At 49.4% G+C, this 19,439-nt stretch overlaps 1 protein-coding gene and 1 pseudogene across 3 annotated transcripts in view; both read left to right on the top strand.

The window, feature by feature from the left end:
* The first annotated feature begins 542 nt into the window (after window positions 1-542).
* The window catches only part of SLC36A1 (solute carrier family 36 member 1), a 46,184-nt gene continuing 27,287 nt past the window's right edge, over window positions 543-19,439 (top strand). Inside the window, exon 1 of one of the 2 annotated variants that reach the window (XM_084762410.1) lies at window positions 543-640. The gene's annotated coding sequence lies outside the window, so the exon portion shown is untranslated. Of the gene's footprint in view, window positions 641-6,233; window positions 6,389-19,439 lie in introns of those variants that run through there. The other variant, XM_084762409.1, reaches the window with a different exon arrangement.
* On the top strand, window positions 11,631-12,293 carry LOC311587470 (mitochondrial import receptor subunit TOM6 homolog; annotated as a pseudogene). Its single transcript has one exon. The product of its transcript is annotated as a mitochondrial import receptor subunit TOM6 homolog (transcript).

Raw genomic sequence — 19,439 nt, 5'->3', positions numbered from 1 at the left:
TTTCTTCTCACTTGAGCATCATTGTGATCAAGGAACCCTGAGGTTGAAGTGAGGGGTCACAGGAGGACCCTGGGTTCTGGTACTCATCAGGACGCATGACAGTGCACAAAGCTCATCACCGAAGGTCTGGCTTCCCACGGGTGAAGTCAATGTGCTGTGGCAGGCTGTCTGAAAGCAATGCGGCCGGCAGTGTGATAGCGAGTGGTTCCGTGGCTGACCTTGGGCTCACCCCATCATCTCCAGAACCAGAGAGTTCTTGAAGCAGGGGAAAGAAAGGCCCCGAGAACAGGAAGCCTCAGAGAGATGAGCTTCCTTCTACTCATTTCATGAGGGAGGAGTTGGAGGCCAGCAGGGAGGTACTGCCAGCAAATGGCAGAGTTGTGCTTGGCCTTTCCCTGTGGCCCCTGTCAGTGCTTTGGTGTGGTATAGAAAGTATTGCCCTCATCTAAGTGACCAGGGCCCTTTGTCACCATTGTGAGGTAATGCCAGGACTGCCAACAGCATATCTGGGGATTTAGGGCTGCTCTGCATTTCATAATCTGCCTGGACCTGCTCCCTGGAACAGTCCTCTGCAGCGGTGTCTTTTTCTGCTAGCTGGCCCTGAAGACTAAGAGTCAGGAAGCTGTGGCCTGAGTAGGAGGTGAGGGAAGTGGAGGGACAAAAGGAGGGACAAAGACTGTAAAGATCCTCAGCTATGATGTGGCTAGAGCAGGGACGATCCAGAGACACCTAATACGTCTTGGGGGGATGTTCCCCAGTGCAACCTTACTTTAAGGATATAGCTTATTGTGTATGTGTTTTTGTATATGTATGTGTGCACATGAAGAACAGGTGCCCTTGGGAGTCTGAGGAGCAAGTTGGGTCCCTGGAGCTGAGCTATAGAGATGATGTGAGCCACCTCACATGGATGCTGGGAACTGATCTTGGGGTGTACGCACTCTTAAAGGCTGAGGCATCTCCCCAGCCCCCAGATTTGTTATAAATTATAAATAGCACCCATTTGAGTTTCCTATTCCTTCTGTAATAACTATGTACAGATTTTTTTTTAAAGCATAAGTTCATTAGCTCACGGTGACGGAGGTTGGGAGTCCTAAAGCTGCAGTGTCCTCAGTAGTTGGGTCCTTCTGAGGGTTTAAGGGTGACCCTATTTCCTTGCTCTTCAGCTTTTAGAGGCCCCTCCCCCATAAACCAGGCTCATGACTCCTCCTCCTATCCTCCTAACTGGTAGGTGAACATCTTCCTACTCTACACTTTCCCCTCCCTCCTATAGAAACCCCTGAGCTTGTGTGGCAATGGTGGTGCACACCTTTAATTCCAGCACTTGGGAGGTAGAAGTAGGCAGATCTCTGTGAGTTCAAGGCCAGCCTGGTCTACAAAGGGAGTCCAGGACAGCTGAGGCTGCACAGAGAAACCCTGACTCAAAAACAAACAAACAAACAAACAAAAACAGAAGAAGAAGAAGAAGAAGAAGAAGAAGAAGAAGAAGAAGGAGAAGAAGAAGAAGGAAGAAGAAGAAGAAGAAGAAGAAGAAGAAGAAGAAGAAGAAGAAGAAGAAGAAGAAGAAGAAGAAGAAGAAGAAGAAGCCCCTGAGCTCATAATATGCCAGGTGGATCTGGATAATGTCACTTCTGGTTCTTTGAGTCACACCCACAAAGCCCCTTTGCCATCTCAGGCAGTTTCCTCCCAGGCTCTGAGGTTAGGCGTCATCTTTGGAGGCCATCATCCTTCTGTCTATGTTAGAGTTTATCGTAAACTTCTTCCCAACTCTGACCCCTCGCTGCCTGAGAAAATTTTTTTTGTGAGCTTGGGTATACAGGTATCTAAAATAGACTTAACCATCAAACATTTACTGGTAACGAATTATAAATACATTTACTTAAAAATTGTTCTATCTCTGGGCATGGTGGTGAACTCCTTTAATCCTAGCACCTGGGAGGCAGAAACAGGCAGAATTCTGTGAGTTCTAGGCCAGCCTCGTCTATACAGAGTGATTCCAAAACAGCTAGGGCTACACAGAGAGACTGTCTCAACGACAACAAATGCCAGTCTTATAATCATCAATTCTAATAACGCTGCTTTGCATAAATACATAGTATGAGATGATGGAAGTAGGGTCATTTCAGAAATGGCTGTAAATTGGTACGATCTCAAGACATTCAATGATTTTTTTAAAAAGTGACACTTAAGTCACAATCTGAAAAGTTAAAAAGGATTATATGCATGCATGTGTGTGTGCCTGCTTGCCTCTGTGTGCACCCCATGTGTGTGCAGCAGCCATGCAGGACAGGAACAAGCATGGCATACCCTGGGACTGGAATTACAGGCGGATCTGAGCTGCTACGTAGGTGCTGGGATTTGAGCCCGGGTCCCTCCCAAGGGCAGTGAGGGCTTTAAAATTCTGAGCTATCTCTCTAGTCCCCAAAACCATGATTTTAAAAATTAAACCTCCTAATAAAATCCAATCCAAAGATGAATCGATTTGAGATTTGCATGCTGAGGAATGATCCTAGGAAAATATTATAAGTCTTTCTTTTTCATACCTCAGCTTTATGCCTCTGTCAGAGTAGAACTGAATGTACAGTAAAAAACATTGCAGTTTATAACATGTAATGCCAAAGTCTGGAATATAGCCGAGGTGTCTCAGGCTACGTTTGTTGGTGTTGTGTGCCAGGGTCATACACACAGTATGCGTTTTCTGGGCTCAGAGCAAATTCCATTCGATGCAACTATGGTGAGCTCTTGAAGAAATACTCCAGATTCAGTATAAATTTGATTTTTAAGTATTTTTTTTCTTGCCACAGCACATTCAGAACTCTTTGACCGTACTAAGTTTTCACAACCCCCACATTAGTTACATGATGCCATACAGGACCACAACCCGCAGTTAAGGTAGCTGTGTTTTATTCCATACGTCCTTGACTACCTAGGAGAATTCCATTATAATACTGATGGTCACATGACTTCTTTCATTCTCAAGTGTCTCCAATTGAACAAAACATGCTTAGGATCTCTCTCTCTCTCTCTCTCTCTCTCTCTCTCTCTCTCTCTCTCTCTCTCCTTCTCCTCCTCCTCCTCCTCTTCCTCCTCCTCTTCTTCGTTGGTTTTTCGAGACAGAGTTTCTCTGTGTAAGTAACCTTGGCTGTCCTAGACTCACTTTGTAGACCAGGCTGGCCTCAAACTCACAGAGATCCGTCTGCTTCTGCCTCCTGAATGTTGGGATTAAAGGGGTGCGCCGCCACGCCCGGCTAGAATGCCTTTCTTACCCAAATGCTTTCCCGACCTGCCTACATCCCCGCAGGCAAAAAATTGATAACATGTTGAAAGCTATTTGGGATAGAAGAACAAAGCTAATGTTGGCTAGGCATGTAACTGTCTCCGGAGCTCCAGCTACCTTAAGACCTGCCTGGTTGTGCCAACCTCGGTTTGGTACTAAGGACAGGAGTGTGCGTCACCTAGGCTCAGGTGCTCTGACACTCCTGTTGTTTGATCTTGCCTGCAGGTCCCTGCATGTTGTAAAGTGATGCACCCATTGGCGTCTTGGCCCCAGGCCTGCTGCATTCCCACAAGATTTCCCATTTCTCCTTCATACTGAGTGTGATGTGGTGTTGCTGGCAGGGTAGTCCCATTTAACCCCCAGAATGAATGGAATCTCTCAAATAGTTTGCAAACAATTTTCCTGGCACCTCAATTGCTGTCTCTATAACTTCACAGCTTTTTTTCTTTTTTTCTTTTTTTGTACTAGGGGTGGCACTCACCAGTGTTGCGTCACATGACATGACTCGTGAGCATGGCAGGCTTTCTGTCCCTAAGCTGCAGCCTGCAGCCCCAGCTACAGCTGTATCCTTAATACTTTACTGTATATTTAAGTACTTTGCCACAAAAATATTATTTGTAGTTTTTTTTTAATTGGCATTGTTTCCTTTCATGACATCAAAACCTGTAAGAAAAGGGTGCAAACAGGCTAGGGAGATGGCTCCGTTGAGAAAGTGCTTTTTGTGCAAACCTGAGGACTGGGGTTTGATTCCCAGTACCTGTGTACAAAAGCTGCATGTAGTGGGACCGGCTTGTAACTTCAGTGCTGGGAAGGTGGGGACAGCCTGGTCCCCACAACTCACTGACATCCAACCCAGCTTACTTGGTGAGTTCCAGGCCAGTGAGAGACCCTCAAAAAACAAGGTGAGGGTTGGCAGGATGGCTGAGCCTGAGGATGGCACCTCCCAGTGGTACCAGTCTGGCACCATCCCCTTCCTGATGTTTGCTCCTTCAAGCATCATTCTTTCTTCCAAGGTTGTTTTCGTCTCCTCAGTGTTGTTGTTCATTTGCTTTGTTGCTCAGTCTCTCTTACGTCACCAGCTCATGGCGTCCTCATGGTGCCTGGCCCTCTCCATAGCAATTTTACCTTTTCTGACTGTTGTTCCAGAGTGAAAGTACGCCTACTTCATCCACACCATTTACTCAGTTCTTGAATCATGTTGCTGCGGCTTCCAAGATATTTAAAACCCAAACAGTGCTGAACACTTCCGCTGTAGCAAAGGCTCATGAGCATGGATAGTGACATCGTTCTTGGGATATTGACGAAGGGAGCCTGGCTTTTCTGTGTTCCAGCCACAGTGGTTATGCCCTGCAATATCAGCATAGCATTCACTGAGGCCAAGACCTGGGAGCCTGCTCTGGGAAAGGGATGCTGGAGAGGCCACCACCAGGGTCTACTCAGTATCTTGAAGATGCACTGTGGTGACGGAGTCAGTTCATGGACAAAGAATCTCTGCATGGGTCCAGGCACACTGTAAGGTACAAGACCTTCCGCAGAGGGGATGGGAGCTGAGGGTACTGACAATGGAACAGAGAGCAATGTATCTGCAGAGGAGATACATTGCTGAGCAGAGTCCATGTGACAATGTCTGACCCATCACCCTTGAGGGTGGGGCATGGGTGGGGCTTAGGGGAGAACAGAAGTGACCCCCCTACTGTTAGGTGCAGAAGGAGCTATCCAAAATCTCTCTGTAGCATGACCCCTTTAGGTGCCAGATCTTCCGTGACTTGCAAACAACCAGGGGAGGGGAGGGATTGAACAGGGCTTCCAATGGAACTTTCTAGGTGGGTAACCCAAAGGGAGCTCAGAAGGCCTCCCAGTGGGAAGTGATGGAGACAGACCTGAGGGTCACTCTCTGCCACACTGCAGGAAGTGTTAGACTAACACACAGCACATCAAGCCAGTCCCCTGTTGTGGGGCTTTTAGCAGGAGGGGAATACAAATCTCCTGGCGTCTTGCTGGATGCTGGTCATAGATGGGGATCTTGGCCTAAAAAGTGTGCAGAGGGACTCTGGAAGTTCTATTGCTTTTTCTTTTCCTTTCTTAAAGTCTTTCCCATTTATTTGTTATTTAGTGAGTACGCATGTGTGGGTATGGAGTATATGCATGTTTGTATGAAGTATATGTATGTTCGTAGATGTGTCTTCATCTCTGTGTAGGTATGTAGTATATACACGTGTGTGCACACACTGTGTGTATGTGTGTGGTATATGGAATATATATGTGTACATATCTGCATCTGTGTGTGTGGAGCATATGTATGTGTGTATGTGTATGTATGGAGTATATGTATGTGTGTATGTGTGTGTAGGGAGTATATGTATGCATGTGTATGCACTGCGTATGCATGCATGTATGTGTGTGTGTCTGTTGTGGAGTGGAACACCGGGAACTCAGATGGTGATGTTGTTTCTCTCCCACCATCTTTTTTTTTTTTTTTTTTTTTGTTTAGAGAGAGAGTCTTACACTGAACCTGGAGCCCACTGGTCCCCAGAGTGTTGGGATTACAGGTGGGCACCCCTGTGCCCATCTGAAGTAAGGTGTCTTTAAACCATCCAAGCTAGCCTTGAACTCACTCTGTAGCCAAACAGGCCTTGAAATTTCACTCTTTCCAGCGCTGGGATTGCAATCTTGTACCATCAGGCCTGGCTGCATAGTTTGTTGTTGTTGTTTTTTGTTTGTTTTCAAAAGATGCTTACTTGTGATTATAAACCAGTACATGCTCATTGATATATACTGCAAAATTAAAACTCAGCAAGGAGAAAAATTATGGCTATTTTGCATGCCGACTTCGCTGGGGACAACCTCAAAGTCTAAGTCTCCTTAGCTGTCTGTGGTGGTCCCAGAAACGCGGCCCTTTCGGCAGCTGCCGCCAGGTGGCGATGCAAAACGAGGGACCGGGAGGAGGAGCGTGAAACGGGGCAGCACGTGACCTGAGCTAGGGAGCCAGAGTCACGTGATGGTGCCCGGAAGCTGCTGTCCAGGCGACTAAAACACTATGGGTAGGGGTCGGAGCTGAGGCTGCACAGGGTGGGCTGAGCAGGAGCCGGATCCCGGGCCAGGTGGGGCCGACCGGTGAGTAGTGCGTGCCCTGCGCTGCAGTCCCGAGTCACCTCCTGCTGTGGCGCGTGTCCTCCCGCCAAGCAGATGCTGCTGCTCAGGGACAGGTCACCCGTGGGGTGGGGTCTCCTGAGCTCCTTTGACAGGTGTGCAGTCACGATTCCCAGATGGAGAGGGTCTCATCGATGCCCAGCTCGGGCCAACCCGACGTTTCCCGGTGCGGCTGGACGAGCCATGTCCTTGCCTTGGGTCACAGGGTACCAGATTGCAACTCCCCTCCTCAGATAGTAGTGGAAACTGAGGCCCAGGGCTGAAGAGGCTTCCAAGATATTCCGGCAGCAGGGTGTCAGCTCCTGCAGTTGTTTGCTTTTTGCCACGTCTTCTTTGTGCGGAGAAACTCGCCCTGCGAAAAGCCGCTTGTCCGTTCCGCCGTGGGTCGCGGGTCGCGTCCTTGTTTAGCTCTGCTCTGTCAGGGTTCTCCACATCAGGCGTGGGTCTGGGTGTGGTTCCGTTCGCTGACGGTTTTTTCTTTTCTGCAAACTCATCACTCTGTAGGCTTCATTTCTAATCGTCCCGCAGTTTTGTGGAAGTCAAACAGAAATATGAAATAGGAGCTAAAATAGACTGGGGGGCTCAGGAGGGGCTCCGGGGCGTCAGAAGCCCTCATTTGAACTTGAAGACCGTTTGCTTGGTTTTGTTTTTTGTAATCTGGCAGAATTAGGTAGCGACTGCTTGTGTGGATTTCTTTGGGGGCGGGGGCGCTTGTTGAAACAGGATAGCAACATAGTGTCCTGAAAGGAAGTGACATTGGGGAATCTGCAGAGTGTGTTTGTTGTAGCTCCTGCCTCTTGCTTGACGCCTTAGGTGACTCTGAATCCTCACCTGGGTTTAGATTTCTCAGAAAATGGTAATAGAGTTCCTCGCGTTCTTTTGTCGTCGTACAATCTCACTATTGTTTGTTTGCTTTTATTCGGAGAGATTTCCCTCTCCATGTATACTGTAGACATCAGCCTACAAGACTAGATCTTCTTCTAAAAAGAATTTTGCCTGTGCCCTTTTTTAATTGTCTTGAATGCCCCTCCTCTCAAATTATGGCTAAACTAGACACTGGCAACTTAAAACATTTTTTTTTCATTGTCTTTCTTTATGACTAAGACCTCTTTTGGCTCTTGTTAGTGCCCTAATTTACAATAGCCGACAGGTACGTTCAGCGTATAGGGGGTTTTGTTAGGATGGAACCCAGGGCCCTGGCCAAACTGAACAAACATTCATCCATTAGACTGCGTTTCAGCCCTTAATATTTTTGTCTGTGGGCCACGTTTCTTTGAAGATGTGCTTGAGGTTGAAAGTAAGAGGTGTGGCTCGGCGTGGCTTGGCGTGGCTTGGCGTGGCTCTCGGCACTTCGCTTTGACTTGAGGCTGTATCTGCTTTGGTGACGTATGTGCCTGCTGCAGCCTCTTCGTTTTTTATGTCTGTTTTCTTGTTAAACCCCGTGGGTGTTCGTTCAGCCTCATCCATGTTTAGCTGTCTTTGTCTAACCCTGGGTCTGTAAAGGAAAGAGGGATTTGTTTATTTTGTTATCCTGGAGACTACAGTTAAGATCAGTGCAGTAAGGGGAGTGCGCAGGAAAACTTCCAAGGAATCAGGTTTTTGTTTTGTTTTGTTTTGTTTTGTTTTGTTTTGTTGCGTTGGGCACAGCGTGGGGTTCCTTGTCGTCACAGGGAATTGTCACTGGGCATTTAATTGATTACCTTGCGGGAATGTTGCAGGTGAAATTGCTGTGCTGGGTAGAGAGCTGACCTAAATACAGCTGGGTTTTCCTTCTTCATCCCCCTTTCCCTCTCCTCTCTCCCCTCCTCTCCCCCCATGCATTTCCCCCTCCTTTCTCTCTTTCCCTCTCTCCCTGATCCCCCATCTCCCTCCTCCTCCTCCTCTTCCTCCTCCTCCTCCTTCTTCTTCTTCTCCTTCTTCTTCTTCTTCTTCTTCTTCTTCTTCTTCTTCTTCTTCTTCTTCTTCTTTTCTCTCTCTCTCTCTCTCTCTCTCTCTCTCTCTCTCTCTTTCTCTCTTTCTCTCTCTCTGCATCAGAGCACAGCCGCAGATGCTGTTTCTCAGGCACTGTCTACCTTTGCTGAGAGGGTCTCTCCTTGGCCCTGAGCTTGCTGATTGGTTAAGCCGTGAGCCCCCTGGATTCACCTGTCTCCCCATCTCCAGCACCAGGATGATGAGGGCATCATCGTGTTGACTTTTTTGCCTGTACGCTGGGATTTGAACTCAGGTCCTCATGTTTTCAAGGCAAGGTTTTACTGACAGCTGTCTCACCAGCACCCGGTTGTCTTCCCTCTTGCCCGGACTCCCGCCTCTTGAGGGTCTCAGCTCCTTTACACTTCCTAGTTTCTGGTTGCTTCTTCCCCCTGAGTCGAAGTCAGATCTTGTGCTGGACTGGTGAGTGGCCTTGTTTTTGTTTTCATCAACCCTGAAGCTGCTGCAGACCTTTTCTAGAACCATGTTCCTGAAGTTACTTTTCTTTTTCATGTGGAGGAGAGTTGCATTTAGTCTTTTGACCTGAACCCAGGCCTTGAGGTTCTCATGCCTCTCTCTTTTGGCCAGGTGTGAAAAGCGGGTCTCTGAGCTCCCTGCGGTGGCAGTGTGGTAATGATGGCATGCACCTTTAATCCCAGCACATGCAGGGTGGAGAGAGGCAGGCGGATCTCTGTGAGTTCGAAGCCAGCCTGGTCTATAATGCCAAGGCTACACAGAAAAACCCTGTCTCAACAAAACAAACAAAAGTAGCAGACCTCTACTTCACAGATTGGCATGTAAGGCACACAACGCAGCGTGATGCTGAATCTGGAGCTACACCCAACACACTGCTCTTGGAAGATGAACATCCAAGCCAGGACTCAGTGAGCTGCTCTTGTGGTGGGGGAGGGGGAGGGGGGGTGCTCCCCTGTGCTGCTCTTCTCCATGAATTCAGCAGCCTGTCTGTGTGGAGCATTGGCGGGGCTTTGGCACTTGGCTCAACATTTCCAAGTTAGGGGCCCATCCTCAGTCCTTGTCCTAGTTGGCGTTCTGTTGCTGTGACAAACACCATGGCCAAAAGCAGCTTGGGAAAGAAAGGGATTGTAGCGTCTTACAGTTTGCAGCCCATCATGAAGGGAATCGGGGCAGGACCTCAAGGCAAGAACTGAAGCAGAGGCCCCCGATGAACAGTGCTTCCTGGCTCGCTCCCCAGGGACTCCTTGGCCTGTTTCCTACACCAGCCAGGACCACTGCTCGTGGGTCACACCACCTAGAGTGAGCTGGGCTCTCCCACATCAATCATGAATCAAAAACACGCCCCCACAGACTTACCTGTAGGGCAGGCTGAGTAGGCGTTTTTTTCTCAAATGAGGGTCCCTTCTCCCTGGTGACTGTGATGGCTGTTCTTGATTGTCAACTTGACTACACCTGGAATTAATGAAAACCCTAGTGGCTGGGTGTACCTGGGAGGGATATTTTATTTTTTTCTAATTAAATCATTTAAAGTGGGGAGACCCACTTTTAATCCAGATCTTTTGAGGTAGGAAGATCTACCTTTAATCTGGGCCACACCTTTGTGGCACCTTATATAAAGGACCTGGAAAAAAGGAGGTTTTATGTTTTAGCCTGCTTGCCCTCGCACGTGCTGGCAAGTTCATTCTTTGACTGGCATCAGAACCAGTCTTCAGGATTCTGACATATACTGAAGACCAGCCAAAGCATCTGTCCTTGTGCACTGAACAGCGAACTACTGGATTCTTGAAAGAAAAAAGTATGAGAAATTTGAAATATATATAATTTGTTTCTATTGGTTCTGTTCCTCTAGCGAATCGTGACTAATAAATACAGGGATCCTGGCTTGAAGTGTCAAGTGGACAAAACTCTGGACAATCCTGTAGAGTGTTAACTGGGAAAAGCACTGCCAAGTTTCTGTAGAGAGAATCTTTCTCTGGTCTGGTGTGTGTCTATGGTAACAATCACTTCCATCACTGAGGGTCCAGTGTGCACCAGGCAGCACGCCCAACCTTTATCTTATCTTTCTAACAATATTACAGCTTGGTGTATTGGGGCCATCTCTCAGATGAAGGAGTCCAGACAAAAGAGAGAGAGAGTACCTTAGCTGGTTCCCTGCTGACTCAGCTCTGGGGCTAGTTTGGGGCTGGGCATTTTAGAGTGAGTACCATCTGATGATAGAAGGGCGTTGGTCTGGGGGGGCGGGTTACTCTGGTTTGCTGGCTTGGAATCTCAGGTGATCTTTCAGAATCTGGGGTCTGGTGTGTTTGGGTGGAGGCGCGCAGGATGCATCTCGGCCTCTGTTTGAGTCTGGAAGAGAAACTGAGCAGGCTCTTCTGCAGACATACCCGGCCCTAGCACGTGGTATGTGTAAAAACTGAGCTTGCTTGCCTGCTCCTTAACCACCATGCCCTGCTGACAGCGGCTATCCTGTGGCTGTTCCAGCATGGGTCTCATGAGGCTGGATTGCAGAATACACTCAGGTGGCTTTGGTGGAGTGCTGCCTGATCTGTTTCTAACTGTTCTTGTGGATGTAAGGCCTTTTCACTTCCCTTGTCGTCCACCGCATTGGGCAACCCATCCTGTGTCCTCCGTTCGTGTCTTTAGAATTCTGGCCCCAGAGAGAAGAATGTGCTGTTCGCTCTGGGTTCCAAAGTCCAACTCATGACCTCAAAATAACGGACTATAGATGCTTTTGATTTGCCAACAATCCCTGTGATGGGCTGGAGAGAGAGATGGATGGCTCAGAGGTTAAGTGCATTTGCTCCTCTTCCCAGAGGACTGAGCTTGGTCCCCAGAACCCACATGGAGGGAGGGGCACAGCTGCTCAAACTCCAGCTCCAGGGGCTCCAATCCCTTGACACAAAATGCACACACATACACATAAGTAGAATAAATATTTTAAAAACTATTTCAAATCGTTACCACCAGTGCCTGACTGTGGTGGGATGCGAGGCACTTGGCGTAAAAGTACTGTGATCAGGGTCACCTAGGAAGCTCAGTAAAACCAAAACTGCTGAGTGTTGGGGTGCACACCGGGCACCTCAGAGCGTGAGTGGCTGACACAGGACAGTGGAGAGTTTTGAGGCCAGTCTGGGTTACGGCGAGAGGAGAGCCTGAGTCCAAACGAAAGAGAAAAATGAAATAAGGATTCCTAGCCATGAGTGAGTTGAGCCAATAGATAAGAATGCACATTCTGGCCAGTCTGGATGTGTTTGGTGCTGTTATGGCTTCCAGTGGGGCGACTGTGAGTGCCACCAGGCTGGGCCAATGAGCCCCCCCCCCCCCCCGAGGTTCCAGATAAGGTGAGAGACTGGCTCCGCAGTGTCTACTGCTTCGCCACAGATCGGAATGATTTCTGGAGGAACTTAATCCTCAATTTGGGACTCTTTGCTGCGGGAGCTTGGGGGCCAGAATCTTGAGCGACATTGATTTGATGGCATCTCAGTTGGGGGGGGGGGCGGTGTAGCCAAGTAAGCAGGTAATGGAACTCCTGTGTGCTCAGTCTTTCCAAAGACAGCCTGCTGTCTATGACCACAGAATATTACCCCAGGTGGCACCTGAAGTTGACGCCCTCTCCTTGCCTGACCCTCCACCCTCTCGGCAGCCCCCAGATTCAGCTGAAATGTTGCTTCTGCACAGATGTGTGCAGTTCCCAACTTTCTGCAGAGGGTGACTTTTGCCATTGTCCTGAAGAGGAGTAGGAATTGTTCTTGAAAAATATTTCAAATAAAACCTACACACACACACACACACACACACACACACACACACACACACACACACTGCACATTTTGTCTTATTTCTAAATTTAATGCAATAGCATTAAAATATAGCCCCCCAAAATTACTTGTTTCTTTACAATTTCTACACCTGATCTTAGCCAAAATGACAAACAGTAACTTTTTTGTTTTAATACTTAACTGAATATGTTCCGAGGTAGTATTACTGTAACTCATAGACAACACAAAATTGCAAATTCATGAGGTGTCATGTCTTTTTTTGTTGTTGTTGTCATTTCTTTTTTGTTTCGGTTTTTGGAGACAGGGTTTCTCTATGTAACAGCTCTAGCTGTCCTGGAACTCGCTCTGTAAACCAGGCTGGCCTCCATCTCACAGAGCTCTGCCTGCCTCTGCCTCCCAAGTGCTGGGATTCAAGGCGTGTGCCACCACCGCCTGGCTGTGTCATTGTCATTTTTATTCTAGGGTGTACAGGGTTCAGTTTTGATCGCTGAGTTTGTTTTGTCTCACTTTACAGCCTGCCTTGACAATCCTGCCTCAGTCTCCCTCTGTGGGCACTGTTGGGTGGAGAGTTTTGCTTTGTGTCAATGGACCACACGTAATCTATAAACTCCTGCTATACCCAAGAACCGGAAAGACAAGCTCGCCTCAACTTTCTCATATTACACAACCCTCATTTCATGTTAACAGGTCCCATTAAATCTCCCGAGGGGGCAGGGGTTGGCAGTTGCAGTAGTTGGTGTGGATGCCAGGCTTCCTCAGGGGAGCCTGGGGGAGGGTGGCACAGCAGGGGAGCAGGAAGAGGAAGAGGAAGCCCTGTGTGGAATGGGGTGGCTGTGCCCACCCTCTCTCTCTCTGGCCTCTCTCCTCCCCTCCCTCCTTTACTCTGTCTCTGCCTCTGAAACAGGGTCTCCTGTAGCCCAGGCCAGCCTTGGATGACCTTGAATGCGTGATCCTTCTTGTCCTCATCTTCTGGGTGCTGAATTACAGACCTGCACTCCCATCCCTGGCTTATGATTTGCTGGAGACGATGGAACCAGGGCCTCGTGCCCTCTAGGCAAGCGGTCTTACCAGCTGAGTCCCATCCCCAGCCCTGGGAAACATGGCTTCTCCTAGACAGGACAACCATATAAAAGTAGTAGGAAGGTCTTCCTGTAACAAGCAAACAGCTCCCTCCTTCTCTCCCCCTGTCAGTCTCAGCTCTGACGGATCTTTAAGGACCCAAAGAACAAGTCTAAGCTATGTGGCCTGCAGCCCTTAAAGACGGTTTCTGGGGCCCGGCCTGGGGGTGTGGGCCTGTGATCCCAGACGCTTGGGAAGCTGAGGCCAGAAGATCTGTAGAGTGAGTTCAAGGGCAAAACCCTGTCTCAGCAACACCAACAGCTGAAATGGGGGTAAGAGAGGAGCTGGTGACACAGCCCAGGGGTAGAGCTATTCCTAGCCTGGAATCCCACGGATTTGATTCCCAACATAAATAACAAAACCAAAAAACGAATCAAAACAAAACAGATTTTGTAGCTCTTAAGTCACAGGGCAGGATGTTCTCGTTACCTCCTTATTTGTCAGATTTCCAGCCCTTTCGTGGTCCTGGCCCTGAGCCCTGGATATACAGTGCGTTATATTTCATGAGTCTTTCAGCGTGCTGCCTGGAACACAGTGCAGTGCGGGTCCAAGCCACATGCTACTCTCTGCCTGCTTCTCCCCATTGCTGGTCCAGCTGGGAATCACCTTTTCTTTAGCGTGTGTTTCTGTAGTATTTGATTTATTTAAGTTTATCATTAACCAGTGCCTATAAATGGCCTCCTCCCCTTATCAATATATATATAGTTGCTAAGCTGCATCTCCCATATCGGTAGTCATCCATTAGACCTTAGATCTAGAGGTTTCGGTTTATTTCTGAGCAGCTGCCTTAGCGTCAGTCTCCTGTGGGTAAATTCACTTTCACGCGTGACTCTGAGAGACCTCTGTACAGTGTCAGGGATAAACTGAAGGTCTGTGCCATGGCAGTTCCTTTAAAATAAAGTTTCTATATTTTATTATTTAAAAAAAAATTTTTTTTTAAGACAAGGTGTCATTATGTAGCCCTGTGTGGCCTGGAGCTCACTGAGATCCACTTGCCTTTGCCTCCCAAGTGCTGGGATTAAAGAGATGTGTCACCACATCTGGCTTACTTAGGTTTTTGAGACAGGGTCTTATTATTATTGCCCAGGCCTCGAATTTGTCATCCTATTGCCTCAGTGTCCTGACTGCTGGGAGTATAGGTATGTGCCCCCATATATACCCTGGCCGTAGTGGTTTTGTGGTGGGTGGGAAGGGGTTGGGGGTTCCCCTTCATCTGTCCCCTTCGGTGACACAGTTTACATAGAAGGTTCTATTGCATGTGTTCGGCTTATTGGCAGAGACTAGAAATAAACTGATATTCACATAGGTAATTACATCCTCTGATTGGAACACCCTCAGAACCACAGAGGAGCCCCAGCCTGCACCCAACTCTGATTTTTACATTTGGAAACTAACATCATGGGAAAGAAAATTGTTCAAAGCTACCAAGCAAATTGGTGACAGAGGCCAACTCCACATCCAGGCCCCTCGGCTTCCATGACAGAGGCATTCAGCTTTCTACATCAATGTACTTGGCAGGTTTTCTTTTCCTGGTCCACTTGGGGGTTTATCTTCCCCAGATGTGCTTAAACCTCTGCATCACATGAGTGAGTGGAACCCTCAGACTCTGAGTGGGAGGCTGTGGCAGTGGAGCAGGGAGGCTCCTCCCTGGGGTTGCAGGCGCCATGTGGATTGAATGTGTTTCATCTACACCAAAAGCCATTTTGAGCCTCTGTCTCCGAGGTGATGGTGTTGAGAAACGGCTGGGTCTTAAGAGTCCCATGGGACTTTACTCTCATGGAGGGATTAATGTAATTGTCCAGTGAGAGGGTTCGTGACTGTGTCAGGAAGTGAGCATGGTCCCTCCCTCATGGTCCCTTCTCATCTTGTGACCTCTCTTCCTCACCTGCCCACTGGTTTTCTGGTTTTCTGCCTAAAGCGCCGTGAGACCCTTGAGGGAAGCCTAGCAGGTACTTGAACCCTCAGAACTGCGATCTCATTTCTTTTTTAAAAATAGTAATTTATTTTTACTTTATGTACATTGGTGTTTTGACTGCATGTATGTCTGTGTGAGAGTATTCAATCTCCTGGAACGGGAGTTACAATTGTGAGCTGCTATATGGGCACTGGGAATTGAACCCAGGTCCTCTGGAAGAGCAGCCAGTGCTCCTAACTGCTGAGCCATCTCTCCAGCACCCATAAGCTCATTTCTGAATAAATTCCCTAGCCTCAGGTAGTTTGTTAGAGCAACAGAAAGTGGACCAAGATAAGCCCTGTACTGACTTTCCACTAGGCATTTCCCTTGTGAGCTGAACATCTCCTTTCCTGACCCACAGTTGGTAGAGGATGATGTTACTGTCCCTGGATCGCGCTTGTGCTCAAGGCAAGGCTGGTTTTCAAAGCAGCCCCAGAGGGGAGCCCCAGGCAGAGAGACATCCTCTGGCAGCCAGTGTTGGGGTGGCAATTGGAAAACTGGCTTCTCACCCTGAGGTAGTGTCTCAGAGTCAGGCTGGTGTCTGCATGCTGGGGAGAGCCTGACGGAGAAAGGGTGCGGTTTGTTGATCATATTTTATTGCTAATGTACTTTCCCACCCTTATTTGACCACGGATTCTTGAAGAATAGATAGGAAGTTGACTCTTTTCCCTTTAGTTCCCACAGCTCCTGGCACTGTCGTCAGTAGACATTTCCAGACCAACAGGCTGTCAGGAGGGAGATACACTTCCTGCCTTGCTATGTACTGGTTAGCAAGATAGGGCCCTCCATCGTTGTGGGGAGATCCTTCATCTATGCAATGAGTGTCTTGAGGTGATGTGTGAAGGCTTCTGAGCAATGGGCTAGGAGCCTGGAGGCTTCCATGACTTTCACTTAGTTGAAAGAAGCCCTTCCCTCTTCTCTTCCCCAGCCCACATGCTCACCATCCCCCACATGCTCACCATCCCCCACATCCTCACCATCCCCCACATGCTCACCATCCCCCACATGCTCACCATCCCCCACATCCTCACCATCCCCCACATGCTCACCATCCCCCACATGCTCACCATCCCCCACATGCTCACCATCCCCCACATGCTCACCATCCCCCACATCCTCACCATCCCCACATCCTCACCATCCCCACATCCTCACCATCCCCCACATCCTCACCATCCCCCACATCCTCACCATCCCCCACATCCTCACCATCCCCCACATCCTCACCATCCCCCACATCCTCACCATCCCCCACATGCTCACCATCCCCCACATCCTCACCATCCCCACATCCTCACCATCCCCCACATCCTCACCATCCCCCACATGCTCACTATGCCCCACATCCTCACCATCCCCACATCCTCACCATCCCCCACATGCTCACCATCCCCCACATGCTCACTATGCCCCACATCCTCACCATCCCCACATCCTCACCATCCCCCACATGCTCACCATCCCCCACATGCTCACCATCCCCCACATCCTCACCATCCCCCACATCCTCACCATCCCCCACATCCTCACCATCCCCCACATGCTCACCATCCCCCACATGCTCACCATCCCCCACATCCTCACCATCCCCCACATCCTCACCATCCCCCACATCCTCACCATCCCCCACATCCTCACCATCCCCCACATCCTCACCATCCCCCACATGCTCACCATCCCCCACATCCTCACCATCCCCACATCCTCACCATCCCCCACATCCTCACCATCCCCCACATGCTCACTATGCCCCACATCCTCACCATCCCCACATCCTCACCATCCCCCACATGCTCACCATCCCCCACATGCTCACTATGCCCCACATCCTCACCATCCCCACATCCTCACCATCCCCCACATGCTCACCATCCCCCACATCCTCACCATCCCCACATCCTCACCATCCCCCACATCCTCACCATCCCCACATCCTCACCATCCCCACATCCTCACCATCCCCCACATGCTCACCATCCCCCACATCCTCACCATCCCCACATCCTCACCATCCCCCACATCCTCACCATCCCCACATCCTCACCATCCCCACATCCTCACCATCCCCCACATCCTCACCATCCCCACATCCTCACCATCCCCACATCCTCACCATCCCCACATCCTCACCATCCCCCACATCCTCACCATCCCCCACATCCTCACCATCCCCACATCCTCACCATCCCCACATCCTCACCATCCCCCACATCCTCACCATCCCCCACATCCTCACCATCCCCACATCCTCACCATCCCCACATCCTCACCATCCCCCACATCCTCACCATCCCCCACATCCTCACCATCCCCACATCCTCACCATCCCCACATCCTCACCATCCCCACATCCTCACCATCCCCACATCCTCACCATCCCCCACATCCTCACCATCCCCACATCCTCACCATCCCCACATCCTCACCATCCCCCACATCCTCACCATCCCCACATCCTCACCATCCCCACATCCTCACCATCCCCCACATCCTCACCATCCCCCACATGCTCACCATCCTCACATCCTCACCATCCCCCAGCAGTACACAACAGGGAGGGGGTAGTTCTTTTTACCATCTTTTAAACAAGAGAAATTCTATAAAAATTCAAGAGAAGGTATAGGGCTGGAAAGACATCAACAATCCTCTAACAAGACAGATTAATGAGGGTGTAAGTGTCTGTTTAGTCAACACTTTCTGTGGCGTGTGGAGAGTCTTCAGAGAAGATTATGGGAGGACCCAGGGGGAGCAGTACCCATGTGAGCTAATATTCCATTTGTGTGGGCAGCTATGTGGAAAGGCTGGTTACAGAGTGTGTGGTCATGTAGGCTGACTGAGCTACACCCCTCCAGCCCAACCACTCTGATCCTTCCTGCCTGAGTGGAGCTTTCCTTCTTTCCTGGTCAGGACTAAGACGTCAGAAGGGCCATTTTAGGTGCTGTGGCTGCTTTGCAGATTAAGGAAGAATTTTGGTTTCTGGGACTCAATTCAGGGGCAAAAATTGGGAGCCGGGCATGGTGGTGCACGCCTGTAATCCCAGTACTCAGGGACAGGCAGAGGCAGGTGGATCTCTGTGATTTCAAGGCCAGGCTGGTCTACAAAATGTGAGCCAAGGACATCCAAGGCTACACAGAGAAACCCTGTCTTGAATAACAACAAAAGCAATAACAACAACAAGGAGGCACTGGACAGGAGAGGGTCAACTGACTTTGCTGTTGGGACAGTCTTCAGGTCTCCTTTAGTTCAAAGAGCTTGGCATGCCAAAGATATACTTTGTACTTTATACTGTACTTCGGGATATCATTTACTGACTGTGGAGAGGAGCTACTGAGACAAAGATGGGGTATCTCATGGTTTTTCCTGCTCCCACTCCTCTTCCTCTGAGCCGTGGTCGGCCACCATATTCCAGCACTCAGGTTGGTGGCAAATCAGTCAATCCACCCATCCATCCATCCATCCATCCATCCATCCCAGGGTGATAAGGTGAGCCTTCCTGATCACCCCATCCTATTTCATCCCTTTTGCTGTGGTGAAAGGCCCTGCTGCAAACAAGCTCAGAGGAGGAAGGGGTTATCTTGCTCACAGCTTTAGGCTATAGACCATTTACTGCAGGGAAGTCAAAGTGGTAGAAACTTGAAGCAGTTAACTCTATCCACAGCCGAGAGCAGAAAGAAACGAGTGCAGACTGCGCTCACCTGTTTGTGCTCAGCTTGACTATCTAGGGAATGGTGTCGCCCACAGTAGATGGCGTCTTCCGACATCGGCGGACTTAAGGCAGTTCCCCCACAGGCACAGGCCAACCTGATCTAGACAGCCCTTTATTGAGATTCTCTTTCCGGGTGATGGTAGGTGGTATCACAGTGACAGGTGAAATTAACCATCACAGCTTACAAAGAGTAGGAGTTGGGCTGAGCTCATGGTGGGTAAGAGGGGGTTGTTTATGGTCTCGGACCCTATGGAGTCAGAGCAGAGTTGGGTGACCCGGAGGGCGTTCCATGACTGCAACCATACTCTCTGCTGAAGGCAGAGGATAAGAAGGGCACCTCAAGAAACATCCTGGTTCATGGCTCCTGAGAGGTCACTCTTGGGAAAGGTGTGTGATTTAACTACTGTCTGAGGTCCAAGAGATAAGCTCCGAGGAAGGTGGAGGCAAACTTAACCAGAAGACCAGGGAGGGAGGGCTTCCTGGAAGCGCACACGTGCGTTACCCTGCCCTGCC

This window comes from Acomys minous (genome assembly GCF_964271855.1).
Source record: "Acomys minous genome assembly, chromosome: 16".
NCBI classification, from domain to species: domain Eukaryota; kingdom Metazoa; phylum Chordata; class Mammalia; order Rodentia; family Muridae; genus Acomys; species Acomys minous.
Note: the sequence above shows the minus strand (reverse complement) of the source record. Positions and strands in the feature narration are given on the sequence as shown.